At 44.9% G+C, this 21,441-nt stretch overlaps 1 long non-coding RNA gene across 1 annotated transcript; it reads left to right on the forward strand.

The window, feature by feature from the left end:
* LOC135918278 (uncharacterized) lies at positions 1–21,135 on the forward strand. The gene is made up of 4 exons (XR_010569618.2): positions 1–147; positions 9,290–9,420; positions 10,431–10,493; positions 21,112–21,135. It is a non-coding gene; the product is annotated as an uncharacterized lncRNA (long non-coding RNA).
* The last annotated feature ends 306 nt before the right edge of the window (positions 21,136–21,441 follow it).

Genomic DNA, 21,441 nt, shown 5'->3' on the forward strand with positions numbered 1-21,441 from the left:
GAACTCGCTTTCGGCCGCGGTCAGGACGCCGCTGCAGAGCTCCGCCCGCTCTCCTTCAAGCTCGCCCGGTCACCAGCGGCACCACCTTCTTGGAGTCCTGCAAGCCTTCTTCAGGTCACCCCAGCACTGAGGCCGTCACTTTCTCAGGTGTGTCTTAAACTGCAGCTGATATAAGGCTAGCGAATTATCATGCAACGCTCAGTGGAATCATTTTTTCCCTTCCGGAATAATTAAAACAGCACAGCGTTGCTCTTACATAGCGAAAGAAGGACATAAATGGCAGGGAATAAAGCTGTCGGAAAGGGTGGAAAGTTGGTTTTTCAGAAAGATAAGATAGGTACCTGCCGTGGTAGCCATGTGAGTTTGGTATTTTGTTGTTTAGCGCGAGGTCAAGGGTTGAATTCTTGCCCCTGAGTACCACGCATCAATTGCTGCACATGAGAAAAAAAATATTACGGTGTCTTTGCTAGCATCTGTACTTCTATCTAACTTTGATGCCGTATTACGAATAAATTAATAAAGAAAGCATACTGAACTTATCCTGCTGCTCTTGCCGGGACCAACATTTCTTTATTAAAGAAATGAATTCATTCTAGCATCACCGCGAACTACTTGTGTCTGGCGTATTCTGGATGAAACAGGCACAGACTGCATGTCATCCTAGAACCAATTGTGCGGTTCCATTGCAACATAGTAGCCGCTGTGTTACGCCAGTGTGCGTGACATTGCGCTGCTGAGCTCCAGCGTGCCGTATTCTCATGGGGCCAGAATGGAAAAACAACAGTCCATCGTGTATTAGCTTGAGATTAAACAAATCCAGGTGGTGAGACTTAATCAAGAGGCCGTCATCACGATGGATCTCACATTCGGGCTATAGTTTTCGCATGTACAGTTGTAGAGATTATTGATCAGCTTTATTGCAAGATAGTACGAGCACTGCAAATTAATATACCTCCGTTCGAGGCAGTACAAGTTGAAATAGATAATCAAATTAAATTGTGTGACATTAAAACGCAAGTGAGCCTATTGACGCCATCCTCTACATAATCGCCTCCCGAGCAGCCATTCCGAGGAACAGCCCATCCACATTCAAGGTTGAAGCGAACGAGGAGCTGCTATAACAGCATGATCTGGATGCTTCGTAGTTCCGAAATCGTCGTGATGCCGTCACGCACACAAGCCCGAGATTTAAAAATGTACAGAAGTCGAAAGACCTCTTGCGTACCACCATGCGTGTCATCGCAGTGGATACACAGCAATGTATGATTACATCTTTAAGCGAAAGAAGCAGACGATGCGCATCGGAGAGCGACTTGGATAAGAAACTTCGCTTTGGTAAAAGATCACGGCTGATACTATACCGATGTTGTGAGAAGCTACTATGACAACCTAAAAGAAGCACGAGAGAACTAATCATAAGCGAGCAGCTTGTGAGAGGCTGTTCCCCAGCACATAGAATCTCTCTCAAGGAAAGACACTGCAAGACACTGAGTGTGCTGAGTATAGAATGGAAAACCTATATTGATCTATATCTCGGAGAGATTGCCGGTGGCCCGGTGTATTCATGTCTTGAGTCCTGGCCGCTTCACAAGGTCGGCGCCCCTATTCCAGGGCACCGCTGAGTTTTGCTGCCTCGCAGGCGTGCTGCACAATTGCCCGTTGGACTACGAGCTCGCTACTGGTGAGCAGACCCTCCCATTGCTCCGCACTTGGGTTATTTACTTTATGGTATGCGAAATTACGCTTGCATTCCCACGTGATGTGGTATAACGTGGGGATTGCCCCGCACCACGGACATGTATCCCTGTACTGGGTAGGGAACATTTTGTGCAGTGTGTGCAGGTTGAAGAACGTACATGCTTGCAGTCTTCGCCAGCTGACTGCCTCGTGTTGTGTGAGCGATGTGTGGGGTGAGGGCATTTAAATCTTCTTCCTCTGTAGCGGTTAAGCATTTTTGCATACGTCGGCTCCACCGTTAAGAGGGCCTCTGGGGTTTCCGACTACCCTTCTCGGTGCGTGAGTTCCCGAACTAGGCTGTCCACCCTTGAGTTGCTCTCTATTCCGGTGTGTGCCGCTATCCAGAAGATTCTATGTTTTATAGTTTTGTTAGGATGCTCTATTTCGAGGAAGATTCTCAGTACTTCCTTGCTAACTCTGCCTTGTATGTCGTTCTTGCATGTTGATTTGGAGTCGGTTAGAATTATCAGAGATTTGTTCCTGCGGTAACCTTCTGCCACTGCTAGAGCTACGGCGACTTCTTCCCCCTCCGTTACCGTGCACTTTCTCAGGGTCGCGCAGCTAATTGGTTCTCCCGTGTGGTCTACCACTGCTGCCGCGACTCTAAATATTCTAGTGTTGCGGTCCCATGGGTATACGGCCACGTATGTGTATACTGTGTTTTCTAGAGTGGCTAGGTTTTGTTCCACGTAATCTGCTCGTGCCTGCCTTCTGGTGGCGTGGAGATTCGGGTTCATGTTTCTCGGTAGGATGCTAATCTCCAGTGTGTGGCGAACGCTGTCTAGGATGTTAGTTGCCCGATCCTCTGTTCCGTCTGTGTTATGCCCTATTCTTTTTAGGAGCTTGCGGCCGGTAGCAGTCTGCTAGAGCCTGGCGATCTATGCATTGAGCTGCGCTTCCGCGAGTTCATCGAAGGTGTTGCTTAGGCCCATATGTAACAGTTATCGTTGGGGCTGTTTCTTGGCAGACATGGCTTTCGTGCTTGGTCATGTGGTACGAGACCGAGTACGTGACTCTGCTGACCACCACGCTTCTCACCAGCTTGATTGTGTCTCCTTCTCTCATTCTGCTTCTTCTTTGAGATACCTTCGTTATCATTCGGCTTACTTGTTCTGTCGAGTTTTTGAGTAACCTGAATTTTGAGTAACCTGAATGTGGCTGAATTTCTTGCTTCCTTGAATCCACATGCTAGGATGCGTATCATGCTCCTTTCAGGTATATTTTGTGCCTCTAGTTTTACTATTAGTTCTTCCTTGGTGGGGTTTCTTCCCACTCTGAGGGTTTCTTTGTAAAACCACTGACAGCTTTGTGGAAGCGCATGCGCTCTCGAACATAAGTAAGTAATGTCTTCCCAAGGAAGCAGGACCGTCGGCGTTGATGTCGGAGCCTGCGAGGAAAACAGAAAAGACCGCAAACCACTTTCCTGTGCGACAAGGTCAAAACAGATGATCGTTAGTCGCAGACCAGAAGAAGTTTTCCAGTTCATGGCCGAAATGGCTTTCCTGTTGCGTTACAGCAGTGAGAAGTTTTCCCCCAGAAGGGTGGGCAAGGGACAGGCATCGTGTATGTTCTATGTAGACTAAACAGATGCAAGGTCGGCAGTGAACGAGGGTTACGTCGTTAAATCGTCATGCACAATAGAGAGAAAATCCCCGTCGTGAAAATCACAGTGAACCAAGGTGTTACAGTTAGTGAAAACGGGACTTGCGCATTGCGAAAGTGATTCTGGAAAAAGGACTAGTTGTAGTGCTGCGGAAAACCGGGTGAAACTTGGTTGTTTTGTGACAAGCCTTATTTCTCAAGGAGAAATTTACTGGAACTGTAAGTCCAGAGCATTTACTAGATTGTAGTGTAGATGTTTTCGAGAGGCCAAAGTCTTTATATGGAGCCAGTTTTTTTTTTTGTAGGTGAAGTACTCGTTAAATGCATTGCCCTCCCGCTTTATGACCTGATTTTCATCACATCATAGGGGCGGGATTAACGTATACGTTACCTCTCAATTAGACATAGTTCAATGCTCGCGTGAAACCAAGCGAAAACAGAGAAACTGCGGCAACGAAACTCATGATAACTGCGCAGAGAGTACCGGTGATCTTACGGCGTCCCAAGTAAAATTGAATGAGTTGGGACGACAACTTCGAAATGATCTCCTAACCAGGGACAATATACTAACGACCAGCGATTAAAAACGCGGCTGAAGAAAACAAGCTTAACTGTGATGTTAATCCCTGCTTTGCGTGTAGGAAGCGACGAGCTTAAAGAAAAAGCAGGCGGATAATGAAACGCTATGAAATTGTTTGGAGGCTGTTGGCAAGTAACTGTGTCAAACCACCGGGAAACGGTGTTCTTCCTTCTTGACGGGACTCTATTCCGCAAACGCAGGTTGCCTTCTAAGAAGGAATTGGGAAAACTCGTGGGGCGACGGCATCTGCGAGAGACAGTGCTGAAGCTAGCACATGAAGACATCTTAGCCGTGTATTCGGGTATCATAAAGAGAAAGTAGAGTTACCGGATAATTCTACTGGCCCAGTCTGCAGTCCGACACAAAGCGGTTTGTGAAGTCTTGTGACGTATATCAACGGACGGTCCCTCGCCACCGGGTGGGACGCGCTCCCTTGGGCACCATGTCTCTCGTCAAGATACTGTTCATGGGAGAGCTAGTATCGACATCGCCGCTCCACTGTCCCCAACCTCTGAAAAGGGGCCTCGCTATATAATGACTATGGTATATGTTGCAACGCGATAGTCCGATGCAGTTGCACTACCCCCAGCTAAATCGAGGCAGGTTGCAGGTGTCCTCCTGGAAATGTTTTCCCGCGTTTGCACACGAAGGAAGATCATCATTGATCGTGGTTCTTCAGTCTTGACAGTAGGAAAGGAGCTTAGTTTACCACTGTCCTTGAAACAACTGCCTATTTTGGCCTGCCACGCGATTGATCGCGGTCTGGTCCAACTTCACTCTGCTTTAATGGCACAATAAAATGCGTGATTGGGCGCATGTGTCAAGAGCGTGCAAGAAGCAGGGACCGCTACTTTGGGCCACAACTGTTCAGCTATAGACACCTTCCGCAGAGTAGCACTGAGATCCCTCCGTTTGAGTTTCTATATGGGTGACATGTTCGAGGGCACATGAATGTTCTCAAGGAGCTGGGGACAAACAGTCGCCGTGACGATGAGACAAAGTCGACATATACGTATGTAGTGGAGCATCAGCGATATCTGAAGCGCACATCTGCACTTGCACATGAAGAATTAGACAAGGCGAGAAAACTGCAGAAATGATATTATGACAGGAAGGCGAGAAAGTGAGAACTTTTTCCAGGGGACAAGATTTTAGTACTATTATCGGCCAATAAAAAACTGGCACTCACCTGGGAAGGCCTTTTTCCAGTTATCGAAAAACGGAGGGAGCTCGATTACCTAGTCAACCTTGGCAATAAGGTCGCGCTTTATCCTGTACATACGATAAAGAAGTATGAAGAGCACAACCCGCTGAAGCAACAAATAGTTGCAGGCTTTATCTCCGGTCAACCGACTAATATTGCAACAAACCAGTATTTCGTTAGTGATGTACCACAGGTAACAGTAGGACAGACGCAGGACTGGACAGACGTCAGCCTAGCCCCGGACCTCACTAAAGACGATGTACACCAAGTCAGGGAGGTTTTGAGCTACCTGAGAGACATCTCTGGTTTATCGGGAAAGACGCATATTGTCCAATATGAATTAAAGCTTCTTTCAGTGGCTGTGATACGTGCGACAATACCGTCGCATTTTCCTGTCAAAGTAGCTGCTGAAAAAAAAAGCGAAAATATGCTGCAGCTGCGCACTTAAAGATCAACGTCGGCCTGCCACTCACCTATAGTGGTCGTTAAAAAGGAAGATGGCACAATGATGTTGTAGACCAGCGTTTGACAAGTCAATGAGGTTATGTTGCCCCGGACTGTAAGCTGATTCCACGGACAAATATGATGCTTGCTAAGCTCACGGGATGTACTTTTTCTCACATTTCGATTATACTTGAGAATACTGGCAAGTACAGATGACCAGCCAGAACAGAGAGCTCACGGCATTTTCATGTGAATCTGGACTCGGTTATTTCCAGTTAATGCTATTTGGAATCAGGAATGCACCGGCGTTGTTTAATAAGTTAATTCGAGCCATCACCGAAGGCATTCCGAATGTTTTGTACTACTTTTATGGCGTTTTTGTGGAAGCTATCTGGAAGAACTGAAGATATTTTTGAACACACCAGAACAGCTCACCTAAGGATTAAGCCACAAAAATGCGAAGTCGGCAGCCAACTACCAGTTTTTTGGGGTCACATCGTCGAGCAAGGTGTGCGCAGCGATGCAATGCACTACTGAAAAGATCCGAGTTGCTGCAGAGCCGCTAATTAACAAGGAACTAAAAGCCTTCCTGGGCCTCGCTCGTTACTATCGCGACTTTGTATCCAATTATGCTGAGCTGACGTACGGATTGACAGAATTTACAAATAAGTGCTTCAAAAGTTAATTTGTTCGGAGTGAACACGAAAAAGCGTTTCAAGCCGTAAAGAGACTATTAACCAAGCAGCCTGTTTTGAAAGCCCCAAACTTGCACAAGTCATTTGTTTTACGCACAGATGCGTTTTCCCGAAGCTTAGAAGCAGTATTGTTCCAAGATGGTCGTCTGCACCCAGTATCTTATGCGAGCCGGGAACTAGTACCACGTGGACCAGCCTACTCTACAGCCGAAAGAGGAGGTCTTGCTGTACTTTGGGCAATTCACATATATCGTGTTTTTTTTGTATGGCCAGCCGTTGACATTGCAGTGTGGTCAGCAATCACTGCCATACATTTATCAGTAAGACACGCTAATAAGGGGGTCCTACGTTGCAGTGTGGTGCTTATTGTTTAGTATTATGACGAATACATTTGCGGTGCTCATAACGTCGGTGCTGACTGCTTGAGCCACGCAGATTTCTCTGAGCAGTTGTGACGCATTGTCGTTGTACACACACCGTCTTGTTCCTGTCATGCGATCGTGGTCCCCTGATTCATCCGTTCCAATCTTTTGTTACTTTGTGTTGCAACTTGGGTTCCACGTTCAGGAACTGCTAAATATGTATGTAGAACGTAGTGAACGTGGGGGAGTGTAGTAGGAAACTAGTATGGTAAACTGAATAAAGCCAACCGAAGCCGCGAAGGGAATGTGCATGCTGGAGACGAACGTGCGTGGAAGCCCGGAGCTTTTGGAATGCAAAAAGGGGGAGCTAGCGCTGCCAGGCTAGCCAGACTGTGTACGAGTTCAACCTGAAGCACAACACGCACTGTGGCTGTTCTACCAGGCCAGCCGCGACGGAGGCTAGTGTCCTGCGGTGAACCAGAGTTCCAGGCAAGTGCTAATGTGCAGACCAGACAGTACGGGCTGTTCCTGCGGTGAACGAGCGTTCGAGCCCGGCGATAGCAGTTGGCCCCGGTCGAGAGTGCGTTGTTCGGGTGAGCCACATGGAAGGGCCCGTCACAACCCACCTGCTGGTGTCGTGGCCATGGTGCCCTGTTGCTGACAGCGTGAGGCCTGCCGGGCTGTGGCGAGCCCCTTCCGTACGATTTTGTTGTACAAACTGCGCTGCAAGTCCGTAAGCACCGACGCCTGGGCCATTGTTGTCAAGTACTCCGAATGATCATCTTACAACGATTTTTATAAAAGCTCATCGTATCGTCAGTGAGGATGCGTTCTGTGACAACTCACAGTGACCGTGGACTGCATTGACCGTCATAGAAATGGTTAAGTACCTTGTTAGCTCATCGTAAATCTAATTGTTGCCCTCTATTGTTGATAAACGATTGTCCTGTCTACGACTTTGCTACCTGCATCCGAGTCCCTGGGTTCACGAACCGCCACAACCGGTTTGTGGAAAACACGTCACTCGGGACTTCTTTCTTCCCAGCGAGCAGAAAATTGCTTTCAATATCTTCCTGTCTTTCGAAATTGAGCAGTGCGCTTTGTTTTGGCAGGCGCTTTAATAAATTATAGTGCTGTACGTTTAAGCCTCGTTTGGTTTTGTTCACGCATACCTTCCTGCCGCAGCAATGCTCTTACTAATGTTTTAGGCAGCAGGAATATTTTCGCGAATGTACTTTTGTCTGCAGGCATGGTAGCAGGAACGACAACTGCCTTGGAAGGTCTGAATTTGATCATGACATGTGTTATGCTGCGACGCAAGATATCGTTTTCATAGCAACCTTTAGTTTAGCGGTGCAAGCTGAAGATGCCGTTTCGTCATTCAACGTGTTGAGCTGTGCTGCTCCGGCGGACAACGAGCGCCCGCGCTCGGTGGTAGCAGATGATCGAAATTGAGAGAGCAATGTTTCGAGGAGCCACGTGGAAGGTGGTCCTGCACAACCCGCTTGCTAGGCACGTGGCCACGGTGCCGCGTTGCTGACATCATGGGGCCTGCCAAGCTGTCGCGCGTGTAGTTCCTGGTCGTCAGTTTATTTGCTCGCAAGAAATTTTTAAGCAACAGCAAACAGCCATCGTTCACGCTTTGGAGCGTTGTACCGATTTACAGAGGCGCTAGTTTCCGTTCCGACACTGTGCACATACCTAAATTGTATTACAACGGGTTCAGTGCATTCCCAAGTCCTACGTTTACTCTAATACAATTGAGTTTGTTAAACAGAAAACATTCGCTAAATTTTCGAAACCTGCTACAAGATGCTCAACTTGGTCCGACTGGTTGTGATTGACTTCTGTGGTTTCACCATAATGTTTGAGAATTTCTACGAGCAGCGCGTTTCTGCTTTGTCGAACAAGCAAGCATGAACAAACGCCAGTCGCCGAACGTCGGACGCAGACGACCTTATCACGCGTGTCAGGTAACTATAAGAACAAACTTGCGGCCCTGACACACAAACGTAACTCTCATTTGGTTTTATCCCAAGGTACACTGACCACGTCACGTTACACTTTTATCCTCAGTGCAGAGTATCCATATGTAGTTTCTGAAAGCAAGACAGACATTGCTGTCTATATATTGCGAGATGCTACGTGTGAGATACTACACGCAGTGTCGAGTTCCTTATGAAGGTTGAACGCAGACCAGTATCTTACCTGTACCACTGGATCAATGGCGCGGGCAAGTACGTGCACGTTCCGGAGGCGCGCTTCCATTTTATAACTTGCCACTTGCTTCAAAGGGACTACTTCTTTTTAAAAGATATCTTAATGCAGCTCGATGGGCTCGTCGGACGTTAGCATGCAGAGCGCAACAATTTCCGCGATTTCTTCGGTGAAAATCCTTGAAACCGATCAAAATAATGTATAATCGGCAGCAAGGACCCTTTCCGCTTCGACGAAACACCTAGATTTGAAACTACGAATGAGAAACGCGTGAGCACAGCACCAAGCGAAAAAGCCGCCGTGAACCTGGATGCATTAGCCACCTTTGTTTATTTGGAGAGTGCTGCTAGCACAGGTAACGGATTCTGGAGAGGCGAATACTTTCGCCTAAATATCCCTTCTACAGTACACTCCCTCAATAGCGCGACGTCCCATATGTTTCTTGCAGGTTCCCGCGTCTAGCAGCACTCGAGGTTGCTCACCGACGCCATTGGAGGGCAACGACGCAGTGGCCAAGCTTCTTCGAGACTTAGGCACCGGTTTTCCAAAGAACCAGCCGACAGACAAGCCGGTCGATGGGTAAGTGCATTAACGTTGTACGGATAGTTTGCGTAGAAAACATTATAAAATCTTGTTAAGCAATATTATTATTAATATTATTGTTGTTTAATTTTACATTCATTATCAAGACCTTAAACTTTCACATTCTCTGAGATCACACAGCGTTGTCGAACTAAGCGGGATCTGAGGGAATGAGAGACCGGACACCTTCATATGAGCGCAATACACCTTTTTGTCTTTCCCGTGTGTAGCTACTTGAGTGCTTCCTCTGTAGTATATACTTAGGTTCATATTTATGTCATCTGTTTATAATTATCGACCAATATGGTTTGACGGATTGCATGTCGTCATGCTTTTATTCATTTCCTTTTTCTTTTCGCCAGTATCGCGCTCACCATGTTTCGTCTTATTTATGCTTGAAATCAGTTTTGCCTACAAAGTCAGACCGGGTAGGAATTACCTATTGTTTTCTTTTCTATTTATCTGAAAACGCCCAGGTTGAGTGCACCATCTACTTTTGCTTTTCATGGCTAGAACTTGTCGCACGTTTGCTTGCGCCTTGCTTGCACGGTAAACCATGACAAGTAAGAAACATAAACCTTTAAAAATACTGGCAGATTCAACGTACCTGTTTTAATGGACATTAGGAAAATGTTTTATGATTTCTAGCGTGCGCTGCTCGTTTAAATAGTGAACCACGCACACATGTTTACCACGCCTACTTAAATATAAGTATAGACGCATAAATGATATGCAGAGAGAAGCACGTGCGTGCGTTTGTAGTTTAATTCGAACTTATGTAATTGTTTATTCTGCCTGTCTGAATGCAAGCGCAAGTTCACAAGCCTCGTAGTACCGGCGTGCATGCAGCGACGACTTTAAGGTTAATACAACATTTTGCGATGGGAAAGTAAAACATTGTGAGAAACGGTGTACGCAAGCTATAGCACAGGGAAGTTTGAAGAATTTCGATACCAGAAACTCCATTTAATATACTTGTATTTACTGACAATTGTTTTTTTTTTCAGAAGACTCCGACTCCGACAAAGAGTTCTTGCGAAGCGCGGCGTTTTCGGAGCTTGAAATATCAGGTGAAAGTCGACTTATGCCGAATACTAAACTGAAGGTCACGAGGCCACGCGACAAAGTGGTTTTAGTGATCGTCGTCATTCGCACGATAAGTTTATTACAGGACAAAGCAGACTCGCACCCAAGGGGGGGCCCGGTCCCCTCCCCGAAATTATGACTCATAACCCTCCCCCTCCCCCGCTCCTCGCCCACGCCACCATTTCTCACACACATTCCTAAAGCGCCGCCAAATCAATGCTGAGACTTGGCAGCTATTCGGCGGTCAACATTTTGCTGCCTTTTTCACTCTTTTTGGATGGCGGTAGTTATTGGCGTCTCCTGCGATGTGATGGCCAGTTTCCTCATCAATTCGGTGCCTGCACGATTAGCTCGAGATGCATTCAATTGCTACCGTCTATTCGACGGACACGCCCATCGTTATTGCTTCGTAACTTCAACCTTCTTCGTTTAGACTGATCCAGGAACAAGGAAAGGGAGTCAGTTTGTGGTCAGCTGGTCTGTATGCGCGTGGAACGAGTTGCGGCCAGAGAAAATACCAATTGCCTTTTACCTTTCTTTTTGTTTCATTATTTCCTCAAGTGACGGCTCACCGCAACGCCGACAGATCCTCGGAACCATACTCCCGTGACATGGGTTAGATCAGGTGGAAAATAAAATGATGCGAGATAGCATCCACCATCAATCCCTGCAATAACCTTGAAAATCATAGGCAATATGACTGGAACCTCTTGACTCGGCTGGTTTTTCCGTAATTGTACAGCTCTTAAATTTTCGTGCAAGATTGCCAACTGGAAACAAGATTCGCAAGGGTTTGAGAAATTCAGCTATATACTAGGGGAGAGATCCAAGGCAACAGCCAAACAGGAAATAACAGCGAAAATTAACAAATGTAACCGTTGTCTGTTAAAATATTCGTCGATGAACATCTTTTTATTTAAAAAGGAAGTAGAGAAAACGCCGCCGGAAGTGGAGGACAATTCCGTGTGTTCTGAACGACGCTTCTACAGTTTTCATTAGAGCCGCTTAACGTTGCCACTTCTCTACTGTGCTTATGTAGATGTTTTTCGAACCTTCCGCGGTTGGCGCAGTACGTGTAGAGTAGCAGTTTCCTGCGCCATACGTGGTTGTACGCGACTGGCGGCCACGCATCGTTACGTAACTTCCCAAATTAGAATGCGAGTCGGTTGTGGTACTTAACTTGTTAGAGCAGTAAATGAGGGATCCCAAAAAAATGTGATTGTTCTGCAAATATATATTTCTGTGTATTTCTTCCAGAGATAATCAAAAAACGCCGCTATAGCCGGATACAATTTAAGAGCTAGGCAGCTTTAACTCGGGCCCAACTCCGAGGCGGCCTGTTCAAATACACGTAAAACGCAAAAACGTTTTTCTGAGATAACCCCTGGCCCGATTTTAATACAATTAGTGGTATTTGAGATAGACAGTTAAATTATAGCGAATGTCAGAAGCGGGATTTCGATTTAGTGCCTGAATTTTGTTAAAACAATTTTCAAATATGCGACAGTTTGAAAAAAATAGAAGCACGAAGTTTAAATATCTATAGCTCTGCATCGAGAACAGATGTCGCGGTACTGTAAACGGCATCCATTAGACCATTCAAAGTGGACAAATTCGATATATAATTTTACATCTTATGTGAATTTGTTACGTTGTTTAGAAGGGTTCTGCAAAAGGCGTATTTCTATGTTACTAAATTTATTGAGAGTCATATGTAACATATCACTTTTGTTCGCTTTAAATGTACTATTAAATGCAATTCACAGCTTGTGATATCATTTTTCGTTGCCGAAAGACAGACTTCTAAACTTGATACTCTCCTTTGCTGAAAATGTTCAATTTTTGATAATTTTTAATAAAAATTTACGACCTATAAAGCAAGAATTCGGACCCAAATGTCACTAGAGCTTAAGTTTTTCTTTTAAATGCAACACACCTCGTCAAATTTGGTGCGGTTGTTGCTGAGAAAAACGAATTCTCCTTTTACATGTATTTAGATAGGAACACCCGAGCTAAAGCTTCCTCTTAAGTCTTCAATGAAGCCCCGCCCACACCCTCATAACCGCCAGCCACTGTTCATCCGCGAGGCTGCAAATAATTCGTACTTCAAACCTCTTCTGTTACACAAATAAGGCGGTAACTACAAAAATAAAATTATTAGCGCGTAATTTTATACCCTTCGCCCTTGCCTACTATAATGGAATGCTGAATGCGTAATTCATTATTGAACTGAAATAACATGCTTGCTTCGCTACAACTATTCGTGTGAAGGTTGACTTCAGTTGATGTTTCATGAGTAAAACGGGTTTAGCAGTGAAATGAACTGCACAGCAGTCTTTTGAAGAGTGAAATGCTTAGACTCGAAACATTTTGTCCGTGTCTGTTGCACACCTCATTGTTTCCACCGATTAAAGGACTTTTGAAGAACAGCAGATATCAGCAGCAGGTATCAAGTACGACGCCATTTTGAAGAGGCCGCATGACGACGACTTTGTTTGCTTCTGTCATTGGCTGGTGGAGTAACACAACTCTGTGCGGTCCGTGTGCCTTTGTTGCTAACTACTGTTTCTTTAAAGTTCTATTCTACTAAAGTAATCTTTATTTTACACTTTCGCTTTATTACTTGTTCTTGGCAGTGTTCTTCCTGCGCGAGTCCATTTGGCGTGGTTCTGTGTTTCCCAAGTAAAGGAGAGGTGTATCGCACAGGCGTACCTGTAACATACACTTTATTTCATTTCTCTTTTGTGGATTTACTCGTTTTTATGTCGAATGGCGGGCGTTATTAACATTAGTACTAGTAAAGGTACCCACCCCTCTCATTTTCACAGAAAAGTTACCTTGGGTTGAACCCCCCCCCCCCCCCCCCTAGGAAAAAAATTCTGGGTACGTACCTGGGACAAAGGCTTCACCAAGTTATATCCAAGAGCACGGCTGACTCAGTCGAATCATTTCTGTGTAGGCAAATATCATATTCCCGCCAATCCATCCAATCAACAGGCACATTCGGCTGTTTGCCTTGCCCATGTTGTCACTCCTGTAAAAACAGCAAGCGAATAAACGATTGTGCACTGAATTTGGCCATTGCCTTTTCCACGCATTACACCTCTTAATTAGAAGCGGTAGCTGAGTGCCTGTGGCGTGTCGCTGATCAGTTCGAGGTCGCGGCCTGAATCCCGATCACTGGTGGCGCATTTTCTTTCGGTCAGAATGCATAATACGTTTTCATCGCATGAAACGAATTACGTGTAAGTTAACGAACCCCCAGTAGTTATAACTGATCCACAGACCATTACAACCATGTGACTCGTAATGAGCTTGTAGTTCAGGCCAATACAACCCAATAACTTAATTTCATTATCTATTTCCGTTTACTCCTCGGTGTGTTATCTACACTACCAGGTAGATCATTCTGACGCAAAAGCAGCTTGAGTTCTAACATAAGCAAGACGCACATGAAAAAGTTACCATATTGGATTTTATTCCAAGTTTAAGCTTTTTATAGAACGAAATAAAGAGGCCCATACGTGTCTAAATATGGGTACCGCCTTTTCTCAGGTGATTCAGTCTCCTTACCACAGATTAAAGACTATGAAAAATTACATGTACTGAATGTACATTGCCATGCAGGCGCCAAACATAGCACAGATGGTCGGTACTGATCCTCAGCGCCATGTGATGATACCTTTTAACGTGATAGCGTTAGGACCCCGTGTCGCTAATAATCCGGCGTCGGCGTCCGGCGCCGGGCATCGCCTCGGCAAAAAGAATTTTGAATCGAATTCGGAACCACCCATACCAAACCACTCCTCTACCACCAAAGTTTTTCATACCTTGTCTTTTATTCTTTACAAAGAGATTCCTCGGAATATTGAGAACGGCAGCCCTCAAACAAACGTAATGAAAAAACACCGGCAACCTATGTTCTTTATGTTAGCGCGACACTTAACAGAAGACTGACTAACGTAAGAGGCCGCGTTTGTACAAGAAAGCCTGCTTTTGCACACAGCGTACGACGCCAGCGTTTCCCGGTAAACATTGCGGTTACATAAGCTGCGGTTGCCGGGAAGCAGGAAAAATAGTAAGGGGTCTTTGAACGCTATCGAGTTCCACTCGTAAAGGCGAAGCTTAAGCGGAAACTTCAGCTCGGGTGCTCCTACCTGAATTCATGTAAAAGAATAACGCCTTTTTCTCGGCAACCACTGCACCAAACCTGACGAGGTTTGGTGTATTTAAAAGAAAAACGATAGTCTACTGACTGTTGGTTTCGAATTATTGATTTAGGTTGTCAGCTTCTTAAAATATATTGGCTAAAGTCGCAAATTTTCATAAAACGAAACTATCAAGTTTACAACTCCGTATTTCAGCAATGGAAAGTGAGATCACGATTCTGCGAATTGCGTCTCATAGTATATCTAAAGCGGAAAAAATTTATCCGTTAGATATGAATCAGAAAAAATCTAGTATTGTGGAAATACACTTTTTGCCAGAACACTTGTGCACAAGGTAACAGATTCATGTAATATATAAATCAACATGTAGAATTTATCCACTTTGAATGATCTAATGAATGCCGTTTACAGAACCGCAATATCTCTTCTTGATGCAGAGGTATTTGCAAACATCGTGCTTCTATGTTTTTTAAACTTTCGTATATTTCACAATATTTTTAACAAAATTCAGGTCCTACATCAAAATTTCGCTTCCAACGGTCACTAGATCTTAACTTTGTGAAATGCGCAAATTTCATTAAAGTCGGTCCAGGGCTTATTTCAGCAAAATGTTTCAGCGTTTTACATGTATTCCAATAGGCCGCGTCGGAGTTGGGCCCGTGTTAAGCTTCCTCTGAAGAGGAAGCTTTAGCACGGCCCCAACTCCGACCGGCCTATTTAAATACATGCCAAACGCAAAAAACTTTTTCTGAGATAACCCCTGGCACGACATTAATGAAATTCGCGCATTTGAGAAAGTTAATTCCTAGTTTGAGAGAGAAAGTTAAATTCCAGTGACTGTTGGCAGCGGAATTTTGATTTAGGTCTTGAATTTTGTTAAAACGATTTTCAAAAATGCGAAAGTTTGAAAAAAAAATAGAAGCACGAAGTTTACAAATTCATAGCTCTGCATCAAGAGCAGATATCGCGGTTCTGTAAACGGCATCCATGAGATCGTTCAAAGCGGACAAATTTGATATCTCACTTTATATCTTAGATGAATTTCTTACGTTGTATACAGGTGTTATAGAAAAGCTGAATTTCCATATTACTTCCAATTTTTCAAGATTGATGTGTAACACACAAATTTTGTCCGCTTTAGATGTACTACCAGGTACAACTCACGTAATTGTATTATAGTTTTTCTTTGCTGAGTTAGAGTTGTAAATTTTAGTATCATTTTTTGAAAATATTCGATATATAACAACTTATTATAAAAAATTGAGAACCTACATCGAAAATTCGAAACCATCAGTCACTAGATTTTAAGTTTTCTTTGAAATTCAACAAACCTCACCAATTTCGGTGCAGCTGTTGCGGAGAAAAACAAATTCTCCTTTTACATACATTTAGATAGGAGCACCCGAGCTTAAAGCTTCCTCTCAAGAGGAAGCTTTAGCTCGGGCCCAACTACAACGCGGCCTATTCGAATAAATGTAAAACGCAAAAACGTTTTTATGAGGTAACCGCTGGACCAAATTTAATGAAATTTGCTGCATTTGAAAGAGAAAGTTAAATTCTACTGACAGTTGGAAGCGGAATTTCTATTTAGGGCCTAAGTTCTCACAAAATGATTTTAAAATATTTGACCGTTTAAAAAATATAGAAGCATGAAGTTTACAAATTCATAGCTGAGCATCAAGAACTGATATCATGGTTCTTTTAACGGTATCCATTAGATCATTCAGAGCGGACAAATTCGGTATGTCATTTTACATCTTTCGTGAATTTGTTACGTTGGTTACAAGGGTTCTGCAAAAGTTGTATTTTCCTATTAATAAATTATTTTTATAATCATGTGTAACATATCAATTTTGTCCGCTTTAGATGTACTATTAGATGCGTTTCACAGAAATTTATTATCATTTTTCGTGGTTGAGTTACAGAGTTGTAAACTTGAGTGTTTTGTTTTTTGAAAATTTTCGTTTTTAGCCAAGTTTTAATATAACGTTGACGACTTAACTCAGAAATCCGAAACCAACAGTCACTAGATTCCAAGCTTTTCTTTTAAATGCAACAAACCTCGTCAAATTTGGTGCAGTGGTTGCCGAGAAAAACGAGTTTCCCTTTTACATGTATTTAGACAGGAGCACCCGAGCTAAAGCTTCCTCTTAAGCGTTCTCCAAATGTTTTAGGATGCTGCTCTTTGGCGCCCGTTCCCACGTTTCGCATCGCCATCGGGCTCGCCGTTGTGCCTCGCCGCAACCTACACATAGCCAAGGCGAGCGCGCTGCTCTAGCTGCGCTAAAGCCCCCTAAACTTCGTTTAAATGGACTTAATCTGCGGTAAAGCCCCTTGATAATTTGAAAGTAGCGACACTGTCCTCCTCACGGCGCTTTCCTCCTCGATTCTCCTCGCCTGCCGGCTGCGCACGGCGCGCTATTCCTCCTGGGCTCCCGCGGACTGGCCGCAGGATTAAGGATAAATCTAGGTGTGTTATAATAAATTAAGGATCTAGGTGTGTTATATTGGGCCAGTTGCGCGCCCCAGTGGGGTTGAACATTTTGAGAAATGCTAATAACAGTATCGATAATGCTGGAGGCAATGTTTATGAGGAGGTTGGTTTTTTCTTAAAGCCGTATGAACGGGGTATACTGATTTAAAGGGAGCTTTGAGGCGAGTTCTATACTCCAGACAATTTTTCTGCCACATGATCAGCTTTACTTCATGCGTCTGGTCTAGTATTGCTTGTGACACATCCCTTTGTGTGTGGCTTATTAAGCGAAAGGCTTAAACCTCTGTTTCAAGTTCCCGTTGTGAGCTACAGAAAATATCACGTGACCGAAGGAAGGCGGGAAGCGAACCGAAGCATGTGCAGCCGCGTATAAGGGATGATTATTGATTACCAAAGTAATGATTGAATAGTGATTGGATTGTTGTTCATGCACCCTAATCTACCCCAATCGGTCTTAATACCCTTTCATCAACACATCACCTTAACCCACCATAATCCGCCTTAATCCTCCTCCACGCACCTTAATCTTTATTCATGCATCTTAATTCTTCGTAATGCACTCTAATCCACCTTAATCTTCTTTAATACACTCTAATCAACCTTAATCCTCCCTAACCCACCTTATGTCAATCACTAATGATTCCTAATTTAACTTGGGTAATCATTCTCTCATACAGGGGTGGACATGCTTTGGGTCCCCTCTGGCCTTCCATGGGTCACGTGATACTTCCAGTTTAGAACACGACCTTGAAACATAAAGATCTAAAGGCTTTCGCCTTAAAACTTAAAAAAAGCTCAATTTTGACTAGTTTACGCTCATCACCTACAATACTACAGGGATACTTGCCACTAATTTTTTCAGGGCGCAAAGCAGAATCAATAATACAGCGCTTCCGACTGAATAACAACAGTTAGCGACGTGCGAAGTGATGGAGCCGCCCCAGAATATTAGGCATACTGAGGACAACCGCTGGTGAGCACTGGGAAAACGCTGGTGAGCAGGCCGGAAGAATGAAAGAAAAAATGCAGCATTACGGGATGCTTTGCTACGAGCTATAAGAAAGACTCCTCAGCTCGCAAACAACGCTGTTCTTTGTCAAAACAAAGTTGCTTCGGCCAATGTCATGCAGCCACTGCTTCCTACGCAAGCCGTTACGCTTTCGTTGTGGTATCATAAAAATGGCTGTGGCTTAGCTAAGGTTGCGAAGCATACTAGCCCAGGATGCGAAGCATACTAGCCTTTATTTTAACGCGACAGCGTTAAGGAGCTCGTGTCGCAGAAAAGCCGGTGTCTTCGGCGTCGGCTCAGGCGTGCGGCGCTTGCTCAGGCGCACATTTTGTTGTCGAGCCGAAGGACGCAGCGCCATCTCTCACGAACGGGACGAGCCTTGCTCTTCTCTTAGTCTCCAAAGCCGGATCACGTGTGCTTGCCTATCCTTTCTCCATCTTCTTCCGCGCAGCGCCATTGGCGTGACTCTTGCCGCTGCCGTCCACTCCGGCCTCTCCGTCCCTTCTCCCGATGATGCGGCAGTGCCGCGGTGCCGGCGGAGGGCACTCCTCCCGCCTCGCGCATCGCGCGTGCTCCTCGGCTCTCCGCTCTTCCGTCTCCGCGTCGCGTGGCTTCACGGCTGTCAGCCGTCTCTCTTGCTTCCCCGCTTGCGGGGTGCGTTCCTCAGTGGCATTTGTCGCCTGTGGCAGTGCTTGCGCCTGGCTGTCCTTCTCCCGCTTCCTCTCTTGCCCTATACTTCACCTTACCCGGTTGCGGTGGCTCTAAAGACAGTTATAGTGTTCGTCCCCTCACTTCTACTTCCCACCCCAACTTTGTACGGCCACATTGAGGTCTGTCTGTGAGTGAATGAATATTTGACCTCTACTCAATATCCCTGTTCTTCACGCGTTTCCTCATCCAAACGCAGAAGAAACATTAAAGAATAATGCTAATCTGCCCCGCCCTCTCCACAGCGGTGACCCAGTATAAGATGGCGCGATGGCGCGTCGCCTGGGCGCCAGCTCAATAGCGGCGTATCGCGATGTGCGCTGCCCAATGCAAAACGCACAGCCGCCTCCCTTCGGCACTGCGTGTTTTGTATGCAGTGGCCTTTGTCGAAATAAGGCAGCAGCTGCCCTCAAAGATCGCATTACCAAGACACTTAATTGTCGGCCTATTCTTGTCCTCTACCTAGTCGCTCTGTTCCAGCCATGAGCGCATACCAACTCGTCTAAATACTTCGGCGTCTAAATACTCGTCTAAACTCGTCTAAATACTTCGGCGAATGCTCAAGTAATGTCATTTGACATGACTACCTGATTATAGTATTTAATATGGCGAGAAACGTCATTATAGGTCTAACTCTGCCATAGTCATTGATACATATGCTTGTTTCGTAGAGGCAAACTACCATAAAACGGAGGAGCTGTTAACACCTGAGGTAAAGCTTGGTTGTTGTCGTGCTTTGATGTGGCTCGGTGCAAGCAACCTCCCGACTATGCAAACACGGCATGTGGCATTTATGCCAGGAGGTCGACTATCGTGAACAGCAATCTGTGGATAATCTTGGGTGGCAAACGATGCACTAGTGCGTTATTTTCTCTTAATGGGCGTGAGCCTGAAATTTGGAGCGTAACGGAAAAATCTTCAAGTAACATCAGCACTATGAACCGAGTTTTCTGTAGGAAAATAACCCGCACAACAATTTAGACCTAGGAGCACAACAGTGTACATTCGTAACCGCATGCAGTTGATAGACGCCTGTATAGTTCAAACTGCACTTACAGTTTGGCAGTTCATATTATGCGCGGAGAAGAGGTCCTATAGGTGTAGCGACTTACGCGTGGTCCTATGCAGTAACAGAATGGTCGGATGCAGCATGAAAAAATTGCAGTATGCGTCAGAAGACATCGCCGCGCGTGTTCCACATCGTTAGCCCAGTTACAACCTTCGCCACGGTCCGCTCATGTACAGCCCTTGGGATCACATATGTACTTTGAGCCACCATACGTGCTCTAGGTCATACCGAAATCACCTACGAAAGCACCTACTAAGGCAAGTACTTATTCCAGCAATGCCTTAAACGATGTCAGCAACAAATTCCTTCTAGCAAATTCTTCCCGGCGCACTAGCGTAATCTTGTTCACGAAATCGCGCACATCGTCTCTTGATACTCACTCTCGTTCCGACGGTATTTGTGCGCGTCTTTCAATGTATAGTTTTTCCTTTCTGGTCTAGTTATTCTCAGGTATTTTGGGGGGCTCACTGAATTGCGTTTATTGAGAGTTGAGGGAGGAGATGGTATTGTGCAACACGTGCTTTACATGTTTAACTCATGATCACCATGATCAAATCACGCGGCCACTTCGGGAATTGTGGTGTATAGAAGACGGCGCAAACGACGTTGGCTAGATGTCACCGCAGTATTGTCCAACTTATGAGCTTATCAAATATCAGAGCATAGGACATTGTCGGCAAACGCAAAACAGGACTAACAGTTAACAAAGCTAACAGGAGATTGGTTGGAGAGGGCTTCTTCTTGCACTCCACTGTCGCTGACGTTTTCTTTATTTGTTGTTGCTGGCTTGAGCGTGGCGGGATAATGAAGGGGGCATTTAAACTGAGGATATTTATACATCAATAAATATTTCCCTGGGAAAAATGTGTTGTAGGTAAAACGGAAAGTAGATATTTCTCTATTTATGTAGTATATAAATTTATGTCCATGAGTGCTGATGTTGCAATGCCCAACCGACGAATTTGGGTCAAACCCATGTCAGGTATTCACTGATGGTTTGGTTGCTACATATCTGTGGAGTAATTAACAGTGCATAATATAAATGGGAGAATAACATTTGGTTGGCGAAGTTTTCGATGGTTGTGAAAAATGCATTGCACGTTGCGTGAACACCATGTTTGCTACAAATCATTCGTTCTCTTTCTCCATTTAGCTGTCGAATACAGCCAGGTGTCGTGTAAGTACCATCACGTCAACTTCATGCGAAGGCATGCAAAGTGTGCTTGCAAGATTAACGTCACGCAAGGTGTAGTGACACCTTTCCACTATTTAACAGTGTCTCGAAAGTAGTTTTTTGTGAATTAATTGTTTCCAAAAAGAACTGTTGTTTCCACTGTTTAACGAACTTGACAAGGCTCTGAAGCCCACTCCGTCCTGTCAATATTCACTCACGTAAATATTCACGTCCACTCGGAGCCAACGGCCCTTACTCACATACTTGATGGGTTCCACTCTCACCATTCGTCACTCAATCACACTCACC

The sequence above is a fragment of the Dermacentor albipictus genome, chromosome 2 (assembly GCF_038994185.2).
Source record: "Dermacentor albipictus isolate Rhodes 1998 colony chromosome 2, USDA_Dalb.pri_finalv2, whole genome shotgun sequence".
Lineage (NCBI taxonomy): Eukaryota > Metazoa > Arthropoda > Arachnida > Ixodida > Ixodidae > Dermacentor > Dermacentor albipictus.